The sequence below is a fragment of the Mesoplodon mirus genome (assembly GCF_964341445.2).
Source record: "Mesoplodon mirus genome assembly, chromosome: 3".
NCBI lineage: Eukaryota > Metazoa > Chordata > Mammalia > Artiodactyla > Ziphiidae > Mesoplodon > Mesoplodon mirus.
Genome location: NC_138978.1, coordinates 52,369,405 through 52,391,903, shown reverse-complemented (window position 1 = coordinate 52,391,903; position 22,499 = coordinate 52,369,405).

Genomic DNA, 22,499 nt, shown 5'->3' with positions numbered 1-22,499 from the left:
TAATTTTATGTTAGCTCATAAAGTTGTTATAAGAATCTATCAGATCTTATCATTCCCCTCCACCCCCATTTAAAGATGAAGACACTGAATCTCAGAAAGATGAAGAAATTTGCTAAATGCACAGTCAGCACATGGCACTCTTCCATTTTCGTAGTCTATTTATCATTTGCACTTAGCCTACAGTATTGCAGTTTTCCATTTACCCGTCTACCTCCCCTAAAGATTGTGAGCTTCCTGAGGACAAGACTGTCTATTTCTCCTTTGCATATTACCAGTTCATAGAATGCAGCTAGAGATGGCATGTAGGTTCTCAGTAAATGTTGCCGGATAGAACGATGAATGGACTTCCAAATTGTGGGTGCTTTGCTCTTTCCCCTATGAGTGTCTCCTGTTTATGTTATCTGAGCTTATATGGCTGAGAATAATATGATGGGAAAAATAATCCACAACATTTACCAAAAAGTTATTATATGCCAGAAACTATTAAGAATCTTTGCATATTTATTTCATATATTCTCACCACCTGTGAGGTAGGTACTGTCTTCTTGATTTTACATATGTGGAGCCAAGGGGTTAGAGAATAGATTTAGATTGCCCAAGGTGATACAACCATTAGAACTTGTACTCAAAACTGTCTGACTCCTAAGGCCATGTTCTTCATTGAATTATTCAATGCACCCAACCCTGTTGCCTTTCTGCATTCTTTTCTAGAAGAAAAGTTTTAAAGTTTATGTGAACGGAAATTTACATGAGATAGACCTTTCCATCCCCTACTGAATAAAATAGAAGGAAACTCAAGACTCTCCATGATATGGCCCTAAACTGCCTTTCCAGCCTTATTTCCTACTCTGCCTATCAATAGTTCTATATTTCTACCCTATTACTCACTATTCCTGTGATATGTTCTCCACTACCGTATCTCTTTGCCTTTACTGATAATGTTCCCTCCATTTTTCACACATTGCGATTCTTAGTCTTTATAAATAGCTAAAGTGACTCCTCTTTGGTAAAAACATTTCTTTTTATTCGTCTGGTACACATTGACCACCTATTTGTCAATGTTTCTCCAAGCAACTAATGTGTACCTTTATTTAGCCCAGTTCACTGTTTACATGCCTGTCTTCCACTAGACAGTTACTCCTTCCTGCCTCCATCTCTCCTCCCTTCCTCTCTTTTTTCCAGTAGATTTCACATTTCTGCCCTGTCCAAGGCACTGTGCTGTAGCCTAGAACTATAGAAATAACTAAGACATCAATCCTGCTCTCAGGAAACTCACAGAGAAGCCACTGAGTACACATTAAATAAATAAATACAGGAGCTTGCCTAGGGGTGAAGTCAGGGGTATAAACAATTCCAATATCAACTCTATACTAGAAATATGGGCAGTGCCTCACACTGGAGACGTTTGGTAAATATTCATTTAATTACTCTCTCTAATGAGATAGGTTCAGGTCCTATTCTTACTCTCTTGGTAACTTTGAGCAAGTCCTTTTAACTTTCTGAGGCTCAGATATCAAGTATGTGAAAACAGTCAATAATACTGACCTCATGGGGATTCTGTGAAAATTAAATATGTAGCAGATGCCTGTAGTAAGAGCTCAATATATTTTAGCATTCTAAACTCACCCCTAAATTAAATCCAGAAAGAATATTTAGTGATGCAAGATACATTGCTTGCAACTAAGGAGCCCGCCTGCCGCAACTGAGACCTGGTGCAAGGAAACAAATAAATAAATAAATATTTTTTAAAAAAATACATTGCTGATGGATGGATGGATGGATGGATGGGTGGGTGAATGAAAGAGGCAATACTTGAGTAAGACTTCAGGACATGATGACACAGACAGACCCTTTGGGACTAGAGGGTATCAATTCCCTTCTTAGGGGCTCTGAACCACTAAAGCCCAGGAAAACACCCCTTCTGCTACCCTTACCCCCACCAAGGGTCATGCCACTGCTCCTCCCCTTCACAGGGGGCCCAAACAGCTTGTTTTTCTCCTCTTTGTATGTTGGAGATATGTGATTTTACTGTCAGCATGGTGTTTCTAATGAAAGGCAAATGGTGTCCAATGTGCCTGGGGAAAAAAAGTACAAACAACAACAAAATTATATGTTCTTTTTTCCTGTAGTGTTCACAGGGAGAATATGTGACTTGTTTGCTGTCAATACGGCTTATAATGACATGGTGCACAGAAGCACTGCCAAATGTGTGCAGCATTCATTATACACATGTATTAAATGTTATGTGATATGAGTTTGGCGGCAGAGCAGATGAGAGCTGCCCTGGGGCTAAGTTGGAGGTACAGCACCTCTTCCCATGGGATGATTAAGGGGGGAAGGGGAAGTGGGCAGCAGCATAGGCGTGAAGCAAGGTGTCTCTAAAATCAGAATTTTCTGGTCTGATCCTGGGGTAGGTTGAGAGAAAAATATTGGAGCTCAAAGGGTCCTTGAAGATATAGCAGCAACAACAAGAGAATCATTTAATAATCAATTCTGGAGTCCCTGCTAAGTGCCAGGCTTGTAACAGGCTCTGGGAATAAGATGCTTCACTAGATTTCAACAAGTTCACAGATTGGTAGTAGAGAGAGAGAATAACAGTATACCATGATAAATGCAATAATAGCTACAGACTAAGTGTAATATCAAACTGCAGAGGAGGATACCTCAACCAGATAATGTCGCTTGTTCTGAGATTCTGTCCCTGACCCCTCCCTATAGGACCAGGTCACCTTGTTATGTGCTCTCATGGCACCCTGGGCATTTCCTTCATGGCATTTATCATGGTCTAAAGTTAGTTTTGTGTGTGATAATTTCTTTAATGTCTGTCTTACTTTTAAAACTCCAAGCCCCATGAAGGCAGAGACCTCATTTATTTTGCTTACCTTATGTCTCCAGCACCTAGCACAGTATCTGGCACATAGTAGATGCTCCAATAATGTTTGTGGTTGAGTGAATGAGTGGATACAGTCATATATGAGCTTAATCTTGTAAGACATGGGAGAAATAAGCCAGGTAAAGAGGGTGAGGGGAAAGGCGAGCCAAAGGGAGGAGCATAAATCATTTATAAAGGTACATAAAAGTATGGAAGTGAAAAAGTGCAGGACAAAATTAGGAGAAAGGCAGTAAGAGTGGACCGTTGAGATTCTTAACTGTAATATTCACGTTTTCTCTAGTAAGGCAAAAACTTAGGTGAGAGGCCAAACATCACTGCTAATGTCTGGGAAGAAACACAAGAAACGCTGGACCTGATGGAGATGTAATTTGGGAGGCAGATGGGAGATGAGACAAACATTTTGGTGATGAGCTAGGCAGTAAAGGCATAGTGTGGCTAATTAACAAACCATGGGAGAAGGAGAGTTTAGCTAAAGAATGTGTAAGAAATTCTTCTCTAAGTGGTGAGATGATAATAGGAAGGGGCACATCCGTCACCTAGTTGATGAAGCTTATTGGAGGAAATAGCTAGACAACATTGTTCCGAACAAAAATGTCTCATTAAATGTACATTCAGACCCATGGATAAATAAGAGGAATAATATGAACAGTGACTAATGTTTTTTGAGAAATGATTATATACCAGAAATGTACAGTGATAATCAGCTTCCAAGTGCTATCACATTCAATATTCACAGCAAAACCCTGAGGTAGGCACTAGGAATATCCCCCTTAAAGATGCCATAAGTAGAAGGAGACCTAGTGAGGTTAAGTAACTTGTTCAAGGTCATCCAACCAAGCAGAGGCATAGCCAGGATTTGATTTGAGATCATTTGGCTTCTTTTTTTTTTTTAATTTTTATTTATTTATTTACTTATGGCTGTGTTGGGTCTTCGTTTCTGTGCGAGGGCTTTCTCTAGTTGCGGCAAGTGGGGGCCACTCCTCATCACGGTGCGCGGGCCTCTCACTATCGCGGCCTCTGTTGTTGCGGAGCACAGGCTCCAGACGCGCAGGCTCAGTAGTTGTGGCTCACGGTGCTAGTCGCTCCGCGGCATGTGGGATCTTCCCAGACCAGGGCCCGAACCCGCGTCCCCTGTGTTGGCAGGCAGACTCTCAACCACTGTGCCACCAGGGAAGCCCCTTCTTTTTTTTTTTTTGAACGCTTTTTTTTTTCTGCGGTACACGGGCCTCTCACCGCTGTGGCCTCTCCCATTGCGGAGCACAGGCTCTGGACACGCAGGCCCAGCGGCCATGGTTCACGGGCCTTGCTGCTCCACGGTACGTGGGATCCTCCCGGCCCGGGGCACGAACCCGTGTCCCCTTCATCGGCAGGCGGACTCCTAACCACTGCGCCACCAGGGAAGCCCGAGATCATTTGACTTCTGAATGCACTCTTTTAACTACCAAGTTGCTGAACCAGACTTTAAGACAGCCACAACAGTCTGAGTCCTTCACTGTCTGGACTTAAATGTAAGCCTGTGAACTCAGCATTCAATAAAGACTATGTCTTGCCCATCTATTGACCTTTAATTTGGGTCTTAGTGCCGGTTCTTTATGGACTTTTGACGTGCTTGCTGTCATATCAACCCTCATGATTTGGAGATTTCCTGAAGTTTCAGGAAGTGACTCTTGTAAACCTTCAGGTCTACTATGGTTCAGCATGATGGGGTCGGGAGATGGGGATTCAGTTGGTCAGAGATGGTACTGGAAGTGGGTGAGTCAGATCATGGGAAGCCTGATGTGTCACAGGGAAGATGCTGACCCAACTGATAACTTAAAAACAAAGGAAAGTGAAAAGTTTAGAAGTTAAGGGCTTTCCACAGTACTTTGTAAAAATTATATGTGTATGTATATACATTATATACACATATGTATGTACACATATGTACCTATGTATATTATACATATTTACACATAAAATATATATGCACCCACATAATATATATTACATAGACATAGAATATACAAATATACCTTATATATACTCATGCATATATATCATAATTAAAATATATGAATATATGTATGTACATATTTACCTCGAATTATACCAGCTAACGTTTATTGACTCTCATGTACTAATACTATGCTATGTCTTCCCAAGCATTATGTCATTTAACCTTCACAACATCCTAAGGAAGTAATTGTTTTTATTTCAATTTTGCTAATGAGGAAAACAAGACTCAGAGAACTTAAGGTACTTGCCAAGACCACAGTGTTAGTTACTAGCTGAGCTAGTATTTGGTCCCCAGTCTGTCCAACTCCTCCAGGCCTGTTCCATTAACAGCCACGGGATTCTGTCTCTCTCACCTACCACTACCTGTTTGCAGGTAGCTCTGCCAACAGGTTTTTCTGTGAGCTGGCAGCTCCTTTGTGACTTCTGAAGGCTGAAATCTACTCATCGGTGCCTCCATGGCTTAGCCTTCGCCCATGTCAGCACCTGTGAATGTTTGTGGAGTGAATGAAGGAATGAATTGCCTCAGTGTACCCGGATGTTAAGTGGTAGAGCTGGGCTAGAGCCAGACTCCCCAAGTAGAGCATGAGGATCTCTGTTCAGCTTCCAAAAATCTCTCCCTCCTCGGAAGTCTAGCACCATTTCCTCTTTCTGAGTCACCACATACTGTCCTATGCCATCTTTTGCACTACTGTATTGCTTAATATTTAACACTTGCATGGATTTCCCTTTTTGTGAGTTTGCCTCTTTTTCTTAGTGGATCAAAAGCGCTTCAGGGGCTTCCCTGGTGGCGCAGTGGTTGGGAGTCCGCCTGCCGATGCAGGGGACACGGGTTCGTGCCCCGGTCCGGGAGGATCCCACATGCCGCGGAGCGGCTGGGCCCGTGAGCCATGGCCGCTGAGCCTGCCCGTCTGGAGCCTGTGCTCCGCAACGGGAGAGGCCACAGCAGTGAGAGGCCCGCGTAACCACAAAAAAAAAAAAAAAAAAAAAAAAAAAAAGCGCTTCAGTAGTTAGAGGGAGATAAAGGAAATTCACATTTGTTGAGCTTGTAAAACATGCCAAGCGCCATATCAAGGCTGTCACATATATGAGTTTATTTGATCTTCATGACAATTCTTAGAAACAGTTATTATCTGCCTTTTACAGGAGAGCCGATTTGGGCTCAGAGAGTAACATAATTTGAATGACAACACACAGCAAGTATGCAGCAGAGCTGGGATTCAAGCCCAGGTCTTTCTGACTCCAAAGCTCATGACATGGGCACCGACTTTCAACTTTCCCACCTTAGTCTTAATTGTCACATGGCCCAGGCTTCCTCTGCCAAAGACACCCCCTCCCTCCTGTCCCACACACTTCTCTGTAGCAGGACCTGATGGCGTCAAGCCCGGGCAGCGTGGAAAGCTGCAGCAAAAACGCACTCTGGCATCTTAGAACGTGGTACAAGGTACGCCAGCGAGAGGAAGAACAGTTGGTGAACAGTTGGCGAATGGATATTTTTATGCAAGGGTTGCCTAGAGAGAGGGGGAAAAGAGTGAAAAAAATTGTTTATAAAGGAGCCACAATTAATAAGGTCTTTGTTAGCTTTTTGGATTTCGATTTTCAAGTCCATTGCTTTGGGTTTGAAAAGGAAGAGAAAGGTCCCCAAGGAGTCAAGCTCCCCAGCTTCCAAAGCGTGAAAGCGTTTAGGAAACCAGCCCAAGCCTGAGTGTGTTGAAGATTTTAATTATTCAGCAAGGAGTGCAAAGATGCTCTGAATTCCTTTGGACAGCTTCTCGTCCTGACTGTTTATATTATGGCATGTTTGGTATGTGGGCTTAAGAGCTATAGGATGACAACGGAGAAAAAAAAAGGAAATGGAAAAGAGAGCACCATGCTTAGTATATCTGAAACACTGCAGCCACTCTAATCCCTTGCCTACCATTTTACATCCCTGTCTGAGCCTCAATATTCTCATCTGTAAAATGGGAATAATAGTATTCATCGAAGTGGCTTAGTGAGGATGGGAAAAATGCCCTGTAAACCTTAAAATTGTTTAGAAGTAAGAATATTGGTTTTTTGTTTTTGTTTTTGTTTTTTTTGTGGTATGCGGGCCTCTCACTGTTGTGGCCTCTCCCGTTGTGGAGCACAGGCTCCGGACGCGTAGGCTCAGCGGCCACGGCTCACGAGCCTAGCCGCTCCGCGGCATGTGGGATCTTCCCGGACCGGGGCACGAACCCGTGTCCCCTGCATTGGCAGGCGGACTCTCAACCACTGCACCACCAGGGAAGCCCAGAATATTGGTTTTTGTAGAGCACTTTTTAATATAAAGACCTTCACATCTCTTTTTTCATGTAAATTTATTTTGCAAGCATTTATAATACTTACAGACTAATGGCTACCATTTATCAAGTACTTGGAATATGCAAGGTCCATATTTTCCTAGATTTGATCTTGCAATGATCCTATGACGTTGGTCCCATCCTTCCCTCTCTCCCCTCCCATTTTTCAGAAAGGTTAAATAATAAACCCAGGTCAGTAAGAAGCAACATTATACTCAAAGACTGTTCTTGAATGGACAGGTTGTTCCAGAGTGAGTGCCAACCACTCTGCTGTGTGCCTGGAGCCCCGTAGCCATCCACAGAGCTGGCACAAGGACAAGTATTCTGTCATGGATTGAATTGCATCTCCCAAAAAAAAAAAACCAAGATATGTAGAAGTCCTAACCCCCAGCACTTCAGAGTACACCATTATTTTGGGATGGGGTCTTTACAGAGGTAATCAAATTAAAATGAGATCATTAGGGTAGGCCCTAATCCAATGTGACTTGTGTCTTTATAAAAGGGGATTATTTGGACACAGAGATGGATACGCATAGAGGGAAAAGACACAGGGAGAAGACAGCTATCTACAAGTCAAGTAGAAAAGCCTGGAACAAATCCTCCCCTCACAGCCCTTAGAAGGAAACAACACTGCTCACTTCTTGATTTTGGACTTCTAGTATCCAGAACTGTAAGACAATACATTTCTGTTGTTTAAGTCACCCAGTTGGTGATGCTTTGTTATGGTCATCCTAGCAAATTAATATATATTCTGAATCCCCTTTTCTGGATGAGACATTGGAAAAGGAAGAGACGAAGGTGACTTGCTCAAGTTGTTAAGTGGGATTGCTGAGATTTTTCACCCCCTTTCCCCTTTCACTCCTCCACATAGATTGCTAGAAAGAAAGCTCTTGGGGGGCCTGGAATTTCTCTTGGCTTTTGTTTATTGCTGTGTCCCCAGCATTTGCATCAGTGCCTGGCATGTCATAAACTGATAGTTGTTGAATGAATGAATGAATGAATGAATGCTCTTTCTACCAATTTACCCAGAACCTTGCAACTAGCACATCACATTGGAACAAGGAGTTCCAATCACTGGTCGTAATTGCCACAACAAAGCATTTTATACTTTGTGTTCAAATATTCTTCTGACAGTCAGATACGACCATGAACAAGTTTTCAATCAAATTCCTGGGAAGTCTAGACTGTATAGTATAGACTGTCAGGTACAAAACTCCAAGGTCCCAATTCTTATTTATATTTAAAAACCATGGACTCACCTACCTTCCTTCTTCTCTAGTTTCTGCCCATGTAGCAGTGTCATCAGATGATTTCCTTTCTACCTCATCAGCTATTTCTTGGTTTTCCTTTATTGGTTCTTTCCTGTTTTCCCAGATTTTAAACTCTGGAGTGTTCCAGGATTCTGCTATTCTCTGTCAACACTCATTCTCTTGGCAACCCTATCCTGTCTATGGCTTTAAGTACTATCTATGTGCTGATGATCCCCAAATGTACATCACCTGCCTAGGTTTCTACACTGAACTCCATACTTATATATTCAGTGACCTACTTCACATTCTCACTTGGGTGTATCATACATGTCTTGACGTTGATATGTTCAAAACTAAACTCCTGATTTCCCCCCTCACCTCAAGTAAAATACTGCTTCACCTACAGTGTGGAGTCTCCCCTGTCATAACACATGGCAACTTCATGCTTCCCACTGCTTAGGTCAAAAACCTTGGGTAGGGCTTCCCTGGTGGCACAGTGGTTGAGAGTCCGCCTGCCGATGCAGGGGACACGGGTTCGTGCCCCGGTCCGGGAAGATCCCACATGCCGCGGAGCAGCTGGGCCCGTGAGCCATGGCCGCTGAGCCCGCGCGTCCGGAGCCTGTGCTTCACAACGGGAGAGGCCACGACAGTGAGAGGCCCGCGTACTGCAAAAAACAAAACAAAACAAAACAAAAAAACCTTGGGTCTTGCTTGACTCCTTCTCTTCCCTCACACCTAATGTTCAATCACTCAGTGAATCTCATTGGTATTACTTACAAAAAGTCTTTGGAATTTGGCCATGGCCACCTATTACCACCTGCACTGCTACCTGAATATTGCAGTAGCTTCTTAACTGGTCTTCCTACATCCATTCATGTTCTCATACAACCTCTTCTCTACACATTTTTCTGGACAACTCTATTAAAAATGTAAGTCAAGTCACACAATCCTCTATCCAAAATCTTCTGACATACTATAAGCAGCTCTTTGCAGGAAAGTGCCCTCAGCAGGAAGCCCCTTTTCTTGTCACTTTAGCAAAGCTACATTGTAACTAACTTTTAAACCAGGAACCCTCACGCTCTACTCATCTCTGGCCTGCACACACCTTTCACATCTTTTGATCACATCATACCATGCCTAACTTGTCGGGTTCTTTCCGTAGATCAAAAGTAGGATTGAAGAATAAGTAATTAACAGATGACCAGATCTGTTTCCTAGCTTCCCTTTCAGTAATCTCGAGAACAAATTGTGTGACCAAACTGTGTGAACAAGATAACATCTAGAGGAAGATCAAGCAGATTGGACAAGCCTACCTGCAGTATGGGATGGTGATGTCTCTGACCTCCCCATCTCAATGATTAACTGAGATTATTTCCCAGCTTTCCTTTAAAACTTTCATGGCTGAGCAGAATATTCGGAGGTGGTTCTTTGGGGACACTGAGTCCACCATCAGTCCACTATCCTGGCATTCTGACCAAAGACAACTTCCCCTCTTCCAACGTTTATGAGTTTGCTTTTGTAAGCGGCGAGCAGTGGGGCCCGATTCAGTCGGTAACAGTACTAGATGATTTAGTTCCTCACTACCTCTAAGACTTTATTTCCTCATTCGCTAGATCACATTCAGTTTTATTTACATTGACTATGTTCAGGTTTGCAAAGAAATGAGCATCTGGTGGACCCAAGATTTTTCTGAGGGAGTGATCTCAGTTTAATCCCCTGAAGAACCAAGCTCTTCTCTACATCTTTGTGCCAGTGCTTCCCCAAATCTTCCCAGGCTCTCCCCCAAGACAGGGTTTAACTAGATCTCATGTTGCTCCATTAAATGTTGCTCTCATTAAAATATCTGCTTCATTCGCATGTGATTTTTCAAATCATCATATTGCTAACAGGAGAAATAGCCAACCTAGAGTGGTTCAAGTGTCCTTCTAGCCTCTTATGTATTTGGGTCAAACTTCATCTGAGTGAGGCTTACCTCACTCTTAAGGTTGCGAGAAGGTAAGTCCATTGCAGTCTCCTCCTTACCTTGTCTGTTTTTCTGAACTTCTTGGTATGCTGGATGTCTTCTCTTAACTAAATTGCCTTTCAGTCCTTCTCTACACTGTCCCCTGCCCCAGGTCCCCCTCTACTCAGGTCCCCTGACCTACATGAAGCACATCAGGGGGCTCCAGTGCCCTAAGGCTTCTGGATGAAGTGGAGAGAGAAGAGAGTGAGGTCAGGGTATTTTTTTTTTCTGGTTCCCTCCCTGTCAGGTCACCTTGGGCTTGCTGTGTCCCAAATGTCACTAATCCTTTCAGGAGCGCTGCTCTACAGAACACCCTCTCATTTAGGTTCTGATAATGGCTCCCTCTTACCTCTTCCCTTCCAGCCTGGGGGGTGTTAACCTCCACTATTATCACCTCTGGGCTCCTTCCTCATTCCTTAAGTTTCCCTTCCCTTGTCTACACCTTTATAATTAGTCCCTCACTGAGCTATTCTCATTTGAATGTGCCACCAGTTTCTTGCTGGGACCCTGACAGATATACCTGGTGATCTGTAAATGTTTCCCTGACTTAATACATTTTATCTGTGGTAATTAGATCTGCTATATTCCCTTCCTTTGACAAAACAGATTCTTTTTCTGATTCATATTACTCAGCTGAATAAAAGTCAATCTTGCCTTTGGGGGGTAGGGTTATGAAGCCAAACTGACCCATCTTGTAATCTTGGATTAGACCATGGCTAAGTGCCTTAACTTCTTGGCATTTCATTTTCCACCAGCTCTTGAACATTATTAAATGGGATTTATATGATTGATATAGACTGGTGCATAGTAGGCACTTTGCAAATAGTAGTTCATATTCCTTCCTCTTCACCTTGGTTCATTTGTTTTTCTAGGTTTGTTGGGGTTTTTTTTTCCTGCTTCATTTTGATTAATGTAATACCTTAAACTTCAGTGGAGCTCGTGGAGTAGCACGGTGTGTAATTTGCAGTCAGATAACTTCCTCATCAGTGGGAGTTGCTTTGGTGCTAATTTGGGCTGTATCCTCTATTTCAGTCCTTTGTCTCATTTGTAAAGAGCATGCTATATTGTTCCAACATCTACACTTTTCTGTATGAGATTCTACACGGCGACTGAAAGTGAGACTAGAAAGTCCATTCCAGCCTCAGACTGTTTGACTGTGGGACACATGCACGAGAAGGCACTGTTATTAGGGAAAATCTAAGTGCACCGATTTCTGAACAGCAGGGTCTTTCTCTGTCCTTGGGCACATCCTTGATTTGCACTCAGTGGAGATACCATGCAAAGGACACTGGGCTAAGTCAGGTTAACAGGGATCCCTGATTCCTCAGTTACCTGACCTTCCAGGGCTGGAGTCTAGTTCACACCAAGCAGTGCCCATTAGGCTTGCTCAGAGGAGCAGTTTAGAGAGAGATGGCTGAGCTGAAGCAAGAGCGGTGGAATCAGGAGGGAGAAAACCAGCCACAAACCTCAAGATCAACAGCACATCACAGAGGCTAAAAGCTGGAACCCCAAGTGCCAGAATTCAAGCCGGAGGTTTTTGTAGACCAGATTGTATATCCTAAGCTCAAGAGCATAAACAATATTTTCAAACCTAGAGAAGGCAGTGGCAAATGAAGTGTGGATATAAGCAAGGTCCATCGGGGAACAAATTGTCAGAACATAGTCACTGTGCCTCTCTGAGGGAAGGTTTGGCATGGCTCCACCAAAGTCAAAGGCCAAAGCTAAAACTGGCTTTACCTTTGGGACTTTTGCCTCTCTGAAGCCTAGGACTCTTGTCAGTTACTAGGGGATAATGCTCTCTGCCCTATTTGTCACCCAGGGATGTTGTGAGGATAAAATGAAACAATAGGTATGAAAGCATTTTATAAACCACAAAACACTACACAAAAGTGAAGATCCAGTAGACATTTCACCATGTAGAGCTGAATGCTTCTCTAAGAGGTCTTGTACCTGGTCAGTTGGAGTCGGACCAATCCTGAACTCCATTTCCATGAAGAATGCATTAATTGGGAGAGAAACTATACTCAAGGAAATATAAGCAGACTTCCCAGGTGGCACAGTGGTTAAGAATCCACCTGCCAATGCAGGGCACGCGGGTTCTAACCCTGGTCCGGGAAGATCCCACATGCCACGGAGCAACTGAGCCCGCAAGCCACAACTAGTGAGCCAGCGCGCCTAGAGCCAGTGCTCCGCAACGAGAGAAGCCACCGCAATGAGAAGCCCGCACACCTCAACGAAAAGTAGTCCCCGCTCGCCACAACTAGAGAAAGCCCATGCACGCAACGAAGACCCAACACAGCCAAAAATAAATAAATAGATAAATAAATAATTTTTTTAAAGGAAATATAAGCAAAAAAGTCAACCAAAGGCGAACTGCAGGATGTCTGGTGTGTGCTGGGCTTTCAGGATGAGAGGAGGCTGGTCTTCAAACACAAACCAACCTTGCTCCTTTTGGACTCTCTACTTCTTCCTATGATTCAGCTTCATCAGGCTCCTATCACAGCCCAACTTTCTCCTTGAGGCTGAAACCTGGTCACTGCAACTCCCAGACCTTCCACTTCCCCGCATCACCATCCAAAAGGAATGGACCCTCTTCTCTCATTTCCATTTCAAAAACATCCTGAGAGAACTTTTTCTGGCTTGGGTCACATGGCCATTCTATGACCAGGGTGAGGGGCACTATGATTGGTCCTTCTACATATTTTGGATCAAGGAAGAAGCTATTGTTCAACTCTTCCCAGAAGGGAGGGTGCTAAAAGGACAGAAAAATAGACAAGCACTACAAGCATCTAATTAACATTACATCCTATAAACTACGTTTTGGAAACTAAAACATCTGGACTTTTTAGGATAGACCCCTCTTCCCACTGGAAGCACATCAGGAAGAGGGTTGAGAATGAGTTAGTCTGGGTCCCCACAGGGAACGTGGTATACTCAGAAGGAGAATCTGAGGCTTTAGAGAAGGTTCTATTTACAGAGGTGTGGGAAGGGTTAAGAAACCAAAAAGGGATGGTGAAGTATATAAAAGCTATCACCAGTAGGAAGCCATTTCTGTTCCTTGGCCTGAGAGAGAAGGGGTGGGGGGAGGGTTATCTGAATCCACTTGAGACAGGTAGCTTAGGGAAGGAAAGGCCCGTGGATAGGAGCTGTGGCCTTCAGCACTGGGAACCAGCCCCTGCAACTGGCAGACCAATAGGGAAGGAGAAGGGAATACAACCACCTTTCTCTCCTTCCACCTGCCCACTCCCTGCTGTGCCTCTCCTTGGCCAATCCCAACTGCAAGTCAGGAGTCAAGGCACTTAGCTTGACGCAGTCCTTAACAGATCCCCAGGACAAGGTGGAAAGGGATGGCAAGGGGCTCTGGAGGGGCATACGAAGGACACCCAGCACAAAGATACATCTGCTCCCTTTGGCCCAAAAGAATGGCCTAGTTAGAGTCCACTCTGTAAAATGGGACAGTTTAAAAGAACGATGGGATTTTAGGGCTAGAGGGGCCATGAAGCTCATTCAGACCTGAAGTCACAAACTTGCCTATATCTAGCCTTCAGATGTGCTTCGCACGTCTGACAGCTTTAAAGTCAAAAGCAAAAACAAGCAAACTATAGGCAAAAACACCTCAAATCTCCACACTACCATCCTTAAGTTAAAGATGCACTTTCCAGCCCCCCACAGTCATCACCATTCCCCACTGTCTAATGCCTGCCACTGTGTACATTCATGTTTCCGAGAGTATTTGATTTGAGGACCTGTGATTAGAAAAGTCAAATTTCTTCAGTTTTCAGATAGAGAAACTGGGCCTAGAAAGGAAAGCTTCTTGGCCCCTGGCTACTCAGCTTTGGTGGGAATTCTGTCTGCACAGACAAAAATAGGAATATGTAAATAGAAGGAGTGGATGAAAGAGTTGTTAGTGTCCATTAGATGGTATAGCTGAAATTTGGCCTCTGTACACTGGTATCAAGTTGAATGTCGGAGACAGAGTTTTGGGTGGAGTAGAAAATAATAGCATTATTGCTTTGCCAGGGAAAGGGGGCCACAGGGGGCTAATGCCCTCAAAACTGTGTGTTGCACCCTGGAGGGGGTAGTGAGTTTTATAGTAATGGTTCAAAGAGGAGGGCATGATCAGCTTGTGAACATTCTTCTGATTGGTTGGTGGTGAGGTAATTGGGAGTCAGCATCATCAAACTTCTGGTTCCAACCGGTCTGGGGCCTACCGCTTGTGGGCAGTGTACAGTTAACTTCTTCCTGCTGGGGATTTCAGTATCTGCAAAAGGACTCAAAGATATTGTTATGTATATCCCTTGAGGGGGAGCCGGACCCTGCCCCAAGGCTGCACTGTTGTTTCTTGATTGCCCCTACCTTGTGTGTACATCCCTCCCCTTCCCCGATTAGCAACTGTTTGAACCTGCCCTTTGGAACTCAGGGAAGGTCATGGAGGCTGAATAAAGCCTACTTCCTATAAACAAGAAACAGGGGACATAGAAAGGCTTTTGTGCCCAGGAGCCCCATAGGATCCTGCTCGGTTTCAGTGGGAGCCACCCTCACACTTGGAAGCATGGATTATGCAAAGATTCTACTCACTTTGTGTGGTCCCAGGAGGTAGAGCTAGGACAATAGGGTGATTATAGTAAGTGCAGGTCAGAGCTTGCAGAGGGCTCTTCAGAATGGACTGGGCTGCCTCTCTTCGACCTGGTTTCCCATCTGTGCAGATGGTCTATTAACAGAAAGTGGACTGCCCCCTTGGTGAGGACGTGTTGGATTCTGTCCTCTGAGCCCCAGTCCTACTCTATGAATTGAGCTGGTGCTGGGTTGAATGGTGATGAGAGGAATGTGTCTGCTTGGCTCTTTTTCCTGGATTATCTTTAATTTGATTCCATTCCTTTTTGGTGGCATGTGGGTGGGGAGGCTTTATTTTACCCTCAGTTCAAGATTCCTAGCCTTCCTCCCGTGGAGAATCTAGAAGCCAGTATCCTCCCCTCATCTTTACTCATTCCTCTCAGATACTTATCCTCTTCTCCACTCAGACCAGTCTCCTCTGTCCCCACACATTCAGGCTCATTTCTCCCTTCACATATATCCCCAGGGTATGGTTAGTTAGGATATTGGTTTGGTTGTAATAAAAGAGATCAAATGGCAGTGGCTTAACAAGAAGAAAGATGCACTGCTCTCGCGTGTAAAATTGGAGCTGTTGGGTTGTCCAAATGGGTAGGGTGGCAGTGTTCCACAAGGTCACCAGGAACCCAGTTCCTTCTGTCCTATTGCTTTACCATCCCTCACTGTCTGCAAACATGACCAAAGATGACTCTACCACACCCCCATGCCGTTTCTCACAAAGGAGGATGAAGACATGCACTATAGGGCTTCCCTGGTGGCGCAGTGGTTGGGAGTCCGCCTGCCGATGCAGGGGACGCTGGTTCGTGCCTGGGTCCTTGAGGATCCCACATGCCGCGGAGCGGCTGGGCCCGTGAGCCATGGCCGCTGAGCCTGTGCGTCCGAAGCCTGTGCTCTGCAGCGGGAGAGGCCACAGCAGTGAGAGGCCCACGTATGGCAAAAAAAAAAAAAAAAAAGACATGCACTATAAGCAAATTCACCTTAGGAAGTGGTCCACAGCGACTTCTTGTCATGTCCCATCTTTCAGAACTTGTGGTCATGCCTAGTGGTCATGCCTAGTCAGAGGGAAGGCTGGGAATAGAGTTTCTAGTTGGACAGCCACATACCCAGTTAAATAAAGGAAGAAGTATGTTAGTAAAGGGAAGACAGAATAAATGGATGTCGGGAGCCTGGTAGCACATTCAGGACATATTTTCTAAACAGAATATCCTCATTTTGTCCTCTATGAAACCAAAGCACACCATCTTTCAAATACCAGTTTAAATCTGTCCCCCCTTAAAGCTTTCCCAAGAAAACCATCCTCCAAGATCGTCTTCAGCATTGTAAGAAGCCCAGGCTGAACGTCGTGCCTGCACCCAAGGATTACGTGAAGATTTGGTTCAAATGCTAACCACCTCCACCGCCATTGTCCCCAATTCAGCAAAAGTGAGGAATGGTACTACACGCTAACATTTACAGGGCACCTGCCAAATACCAGGTGATCTGCTGACTGTGTTATGAGCATTACCTCATCCCATCAAAGAGTACCTTTTGAATTAGGTACTCTTGCCAATTGCCAGATGAGAAAACCAACACTCTATGAAGTCACTTTCCCAAAGCTCTCCAGCTACAAAGTGCCAGATTCAGAATTCAAACATAAAACCTTCTGGCTCCAAGGTTTATTGCTCCTTTCATCACATTGCAACTTTTCTGTAAAGAGCTTTGCAATAGGGAAGCTTCCCAGAAATGAAACAGCTGGGTAACTCAGAGTTGCTACACTGGTCACATTGGTACTATGAATATGACACACAAGGCAAAAAATTCTAGCCAACTTGTCCATTGTGCTCATTTAACTTTCCATGTAAGTGTATGTTTCCTTGTGAATCAGGCTCCTCCTTCTCTCTGATACAGAGGACTTACTTTTCTCCCCTCTGTTTCCATCCTTTCTTAATTCCTTTCATGATTTTCTCTTGGGGGAAAGGAGCAGATTGAAAACTGTGGTTATACATCTAACCATTAAAATAGATGCTCTGCCTATAAAAATGAGCTCGTGCCAGGGTCTAATAAATTACGTGCTAATATGCCAGCTCCCCGGTCTGCAAGGGAATTACAATCATTCTGCTCAGAGTAGCATAATTCCAGCCTCTCCATTTGTTAGTTCCTTAACTCAGCACAGCTGAGGACTTCATCTTGACAACATTCAACATTCTTGAGTACCGCAAGGTGCCTGGTTATAAACTAGGAATTGCAGACCAAAAGTGGAGAAAACACAGACCTTTCCCTCAGGGAGGTAAGAGTCCACAGCGGGAGAACAAAATAAGAGAAACAAATAACTGTAGTGCCCTGAGAGTTACCCAGGGTGTTTTTGGTTTAAAAGAGAGAGCTTTGCCTCTGAGTTGAAATGAGGAGGAGAGGTAATGTCTGAGCTGAATTTTGAAACATAGGATGTAATCAGATGCAGGAGAGAACATTCCAGGTGGAGGGAACAGAGTAGGCAAAGAAGACATGAAACGCATCATGTGTTTTGAGAAACAGAAGCAAATAGAGAATATTGCAGTATAAATTGATCATGTCAATTTAAGGACCTTATTTGATTGAAGCGAGGAGTTTTAAGTAGGAGAGTAAAGTGGCAACATTTATGTTTTAGAAATATCCCTCCTGGTAATGTCACGAGAGCTTGGAGAAATTAGGGAGACCTGTTAGAAAGCAGTTGCAATTATCATAGATGAGAGATGATGAAATATAAGTGTGTGATGTCTCAGAAGTAAAGCTGGAGAATGGATATAGAGAAGCAGCTGACATGCATTAAGGATTTATGAAGTGCCAGGTACTGTTCTTTTTTCTTTGCTATTATAACTTATTTCATCCTCACGACACTCCAAGGAGGTAGATACTATTATTGTCCCTATTTTACAGATGAGGAAACTTAGGTATTGAACCCAGCAAAGAAGCAGCAGAAGCAGGATTTGAACCAGGTCTAGCCCCACAGCCTTGTCTCTTAAGCACTGAAGGGGGTGCTTTCGTTTGATTTTCTTATTGAAATATTAGGCTTCCTAAGTTTCCCTTTGAAGGTAATAAAGAAGAATTGTCTGGCAGTGAATTAGGAAGAAGATGAGCAGGACATCCATGAAGTTTACTAGCTTGATAACCTTGAAAACATGATCATCTATGTCCTCATCTGTGGCATGGAGATAATCATAGACCCTTCACAGAATTTTTCAGAGGATTTAAGGGACAGTGTACATACAATGACTACTGTGGGGCCTTAGAAATCAGTTCTCAAATGCTAGTTTCTTTTTCCTTCCTTCCCCTTGGAGGATGCTGGCAATTTGCAACTCCCATTAAGGTTCTTTATAAAGAGAGATGAAAATTCTTAGAGTGCTGAAGATAAATGAACTACCACTACCTGTAACAACATAGATGAATCTTGGAAAACTAATGTTGGGTAAGAAAAGCAATTCTCAGAAGACCACATATGGTATGATTCCATTCCATTTTTATGAAGCACAAAAACAACCAAATCTAAGTAATGTATTGTTTAGGGATATGTGCATATGTGGTAAATTAGTTTTTAAAAAGAAAAGGATTGCTTAACACAACATTAAGGATGGCAGTTGTTGCTGGAGGGGAAGGCAGGGAAACAGGATAAGTAGGGGCACATAGTTGGTGCAATGGTAAAGGCAGCACAGTGTTTGTGTTAAGCGAATAGTTGTTTATTTTATTATTATTATTACTCTCTTGTAGGTATTAAATATTACAAATATTTAAACAGGTAATGAAAGGAACAGGGTATCCAAGGAGGTAGAATAGACTTCAGGCTTGGCTTGACTCAGGACCCAAACAAGGACCCAGGGCTCTGTTGCATGGCTCTGCTTCCTCTAGGTTAACAGCTTCCTTAATCTGGACAGTGTGGCTTCCCTGGCAGCTGCAGAGTCACATTGTTCTGGTACCCAGTCCAGCAGAAAGCATCTTCTGATGCTTGAGCTGATGGAAACATCAGCTCAAGTAAGTGACTCAGAACTGAATCTCATCCTCCCTACTGGCCTGCTGGGTAATGCTCAGTGCTGAAATCAATCCCTGAGGCTAAGGCTTGCACTGATTGATTTAGTCAAGGTCATGGGCTGGAATCACACGGCCTGGGTTGGAATCGACTTAAAGCACAATGACTGGCTCCTCCAAAGCCAAATTGAGATGTTAGTGCCACACCAAGGATAGATGTTGGTGGTAAACACAGCAAATGCCCAGAGGAACTATTTAAAATCCTATGATTACATAATAATGCATGTTTACTCTATACATTTTTGAAAGTTGAGAAAATAATAAAGGTAAAAATAAAGGTCACCAGCCATCTCACAACTCTGAAAAAACCAGTGTTAACATTGGAAGCTATTTCCTTCCAGTCTTTTTTCAATTTCTTTTGTTACATTGGTGATTGTAAATTCAATGATGTAACCTGTCTCCTTTTCACTTAACATATACATCATTGGTGATTTATTAGGCTATTAAAACTTTATGTGACTCTTTCATTCATTTAGTTTTTATTTATTAGCCATTAGTGAGCCCCTCTTAAGTTCTAGGTGTTTTATTAAGTGTTTGGAATACTGAAATGATTGTCACAGTTCTTGTCCTCAAGCCTCAAGCTAAATTCATAATCTACTACTGAGTAAGTAGTCACGGTGGGGGGGAGATATATATATATGTGTGTGTGTGTAGTATGATATACAAGTTTTAATATACATGTTTTATTTATAGGTACATAAATTATTATGAAAGCATTGAATGGGGCCTCCTACCCAAGCAAGTGTTTCCAGCCATATGTCTGAGCTCTGTCTCTAAGGAAATGTAGGATTTCAGGAAGCCTAGGAAGCAGGTGAGAGGGTTAGGTTGCAGAGTAAAGGATCCAGGCAAAGATGATAGCATAAGCAAGGACCTAGCTTTGAAGGTGTCATAGTGCTTCTTGAGCCCGAAGTACAAGGCACAGAACAAAGAGAGATGAAGCAGGAGAGGAGGGAGCTGGAAGGCCTTAAACTCCCTGCAGGAGAAGCTGGACTTCTCAGAGAGAGGCCACAGTTTATTCTATTGAGAGTTTGGGGATGCGATCTGTGCTCCTACTCGGGACACACCATGACCTGAACTGCCTTTCTTGCAAGGCTCTCTGTGTGCCTGGCAGAGTCTTACACATTCTTTAAGGCAAACTAATGGGCTGCCCTCTCCTTGCAGCCTCCTTCCCCCCAGCTAAGGGGAAGCCAGCTCCCTCCAGCCTCCACAGGCACCGACCTGTCCCTCTGCTGCCCTCTCAAGCACTTTGATGCTGGGTGTGGTAGGGTGTGTGTGGGAGTTGCTTGTGTGTCCACCTCTAGATTGTCCTCCCTGGACAGAAGACATGCTGAGGGCCTGGTTTGAATCATCTTTGTGTTTCCTGCCCTGTCTGACGTGTGGAATGTGAGTCAGTTAAACACTATGGAATTGAACTACATACTAGTAGCTTTCAACTGAGAGAGATTTTTCCCTCCATGAGACATTTGGCAAGGTTTAGAAATATTTTTAGTTGCCGTGACTGGTGAGGGAAGTATTACTGGGCATGTAGAGAGTAGACCCAAGGATGCTGCTGAATATTCTACCATGTACAAGATGGCCCCACAGCAAAGAATTGTCTAGTCCAAAATGTCAATAGTTCTGAGGTTAAGAAACCCTGAAACACGCTGAATGAAGTATAGTGGTCGCTGGGTGGGTTGTCCAGAGCACTTATTTCTGGTCCTGACTCTGCAGCTATTTCCCTAGGTGACCTTGGGCAAGTGTGTGCTCTCTGGGTCTCTGGGCCATCATCTCTAGGATGTCTAAGTATGGAGATCACATGCTATGAGTCAGATGAAGGTGAGCTCAAATTTTCATTCGACTCTCTACCCTCTGTGAGGTCCTGGGCAAGTTAGTCTTTATGTCCTGGTTTCATCTTTTATAAACAGGGATTACAGTGCCTACTTTGGAAAAGTATGAGGAATTGAGATAATTTAGGTAAAACACCCGACACATAGAAGAGGCTCAATGATCAGCACTGTTATGACATCACTGCCGTTACTATTAATAGACTAGAGGGCTTGGAAATGGACTCTTAGATTTTTTCCAACTCTTATAATCTAGGACTTCTCCATTTGTTTTCTCTGCATGTAAATATTGAATGTTTTTGCTCAGCTGGAATAAGGGTGGTGGCCAGGCATGGGTAATCAGATGGGGTCCGAGCAAGTAACATACACACACTCAAACTGGGAAACTTGAGGAAAGTTTATTAAAAGGATTATTATAAAGATGTGGGGAGGGTTTAGGAAACCAACAAGGAGTAATGCAGAACCCCTGAGCTACACTGCCTGCATCTGAGAGGGTAAGGAGAAGAACAGCTATCAGCATCCAGAGAAGGTAGTTTGGGGGAAAGGGCCCCCTTTTAGGAGCTAGAGTGAACATTTGTGGAGAGAGCCGGGGAATAAATTTCAGGCTTCCTCTTCTTCCTCCTTCTCTATGTCTTGCCTATGCCTCTCATTGTCTGGAATCCAACAGCTGGAATCCAACAGGAAGCCAGAGGGCAAAAAGCCTGTTGATGCAGCTGTTATGTCAATTTCTGAGGACATGGATCCTGCTAAGAAGGGGGGAAGAGTGGATCTGAAGAGGCAAAGAAAATATCAGTTACAGCATAGTCTTAGGGTCTAGGGAGTAGCAGCAGTCTGGGATTTGGGCATCATAGCCTGCTCTCAGATCAACATGTTAGCATCAATACTTTAGCTCTTCGCAGGGGAGAGATAGCACCACGTGTGACCATCTGTCCCACTCAGAGTGCATCTCACTCCCCAGACTCAGGGGGAAACACAATTCTGTTCTGATAAAGGCTGCTGTGACTTCTCTGAGTAATGCCTGCTTCAGAGAAGAGAAATGTACAGAGAATCTCCACACTGGGAGGTGCAAAATGGTAGGGGCTGCTTTGGGAAGCAGCGTGACTTAGTGGAACCCTGGTGACCTGTGTCCCAGTTCTGGCTCTATCACTTGCTGGCTTTGTGATCTGTGGGACTCAGTTTTTTCACCTGTAAAATGGGGGTAGCAGTCTCTAGTATACAGACCTATTTTGTGGATTAGGAACAGTTGAAAGAGTGTAGTCCCATCCTTGGCACCTTGGCACGCTCACTAAGACCAGATTTCATTTATTTAACATTTATCAAATGACCAGTTACTGGGTGCCAGTCTTGTGCTTGGAGTAAAATCACAATCACTAAGGTAAAGCCCCAACCTTTAAGGACATCACAGTCTAGAATAAGAGTTTCTATCCTGGGATTGATAGGTAGGCTTTGGAGATTCTGTACTCTTGAAATTGAATGCAGAGATTTGTATACATATTATGTATGTATGTATGTGCATTTTTCTAGAAAGATTTCATTAGGTTCTCCAAGTTAAGAATCGCTGAAGGAGAACTTTTA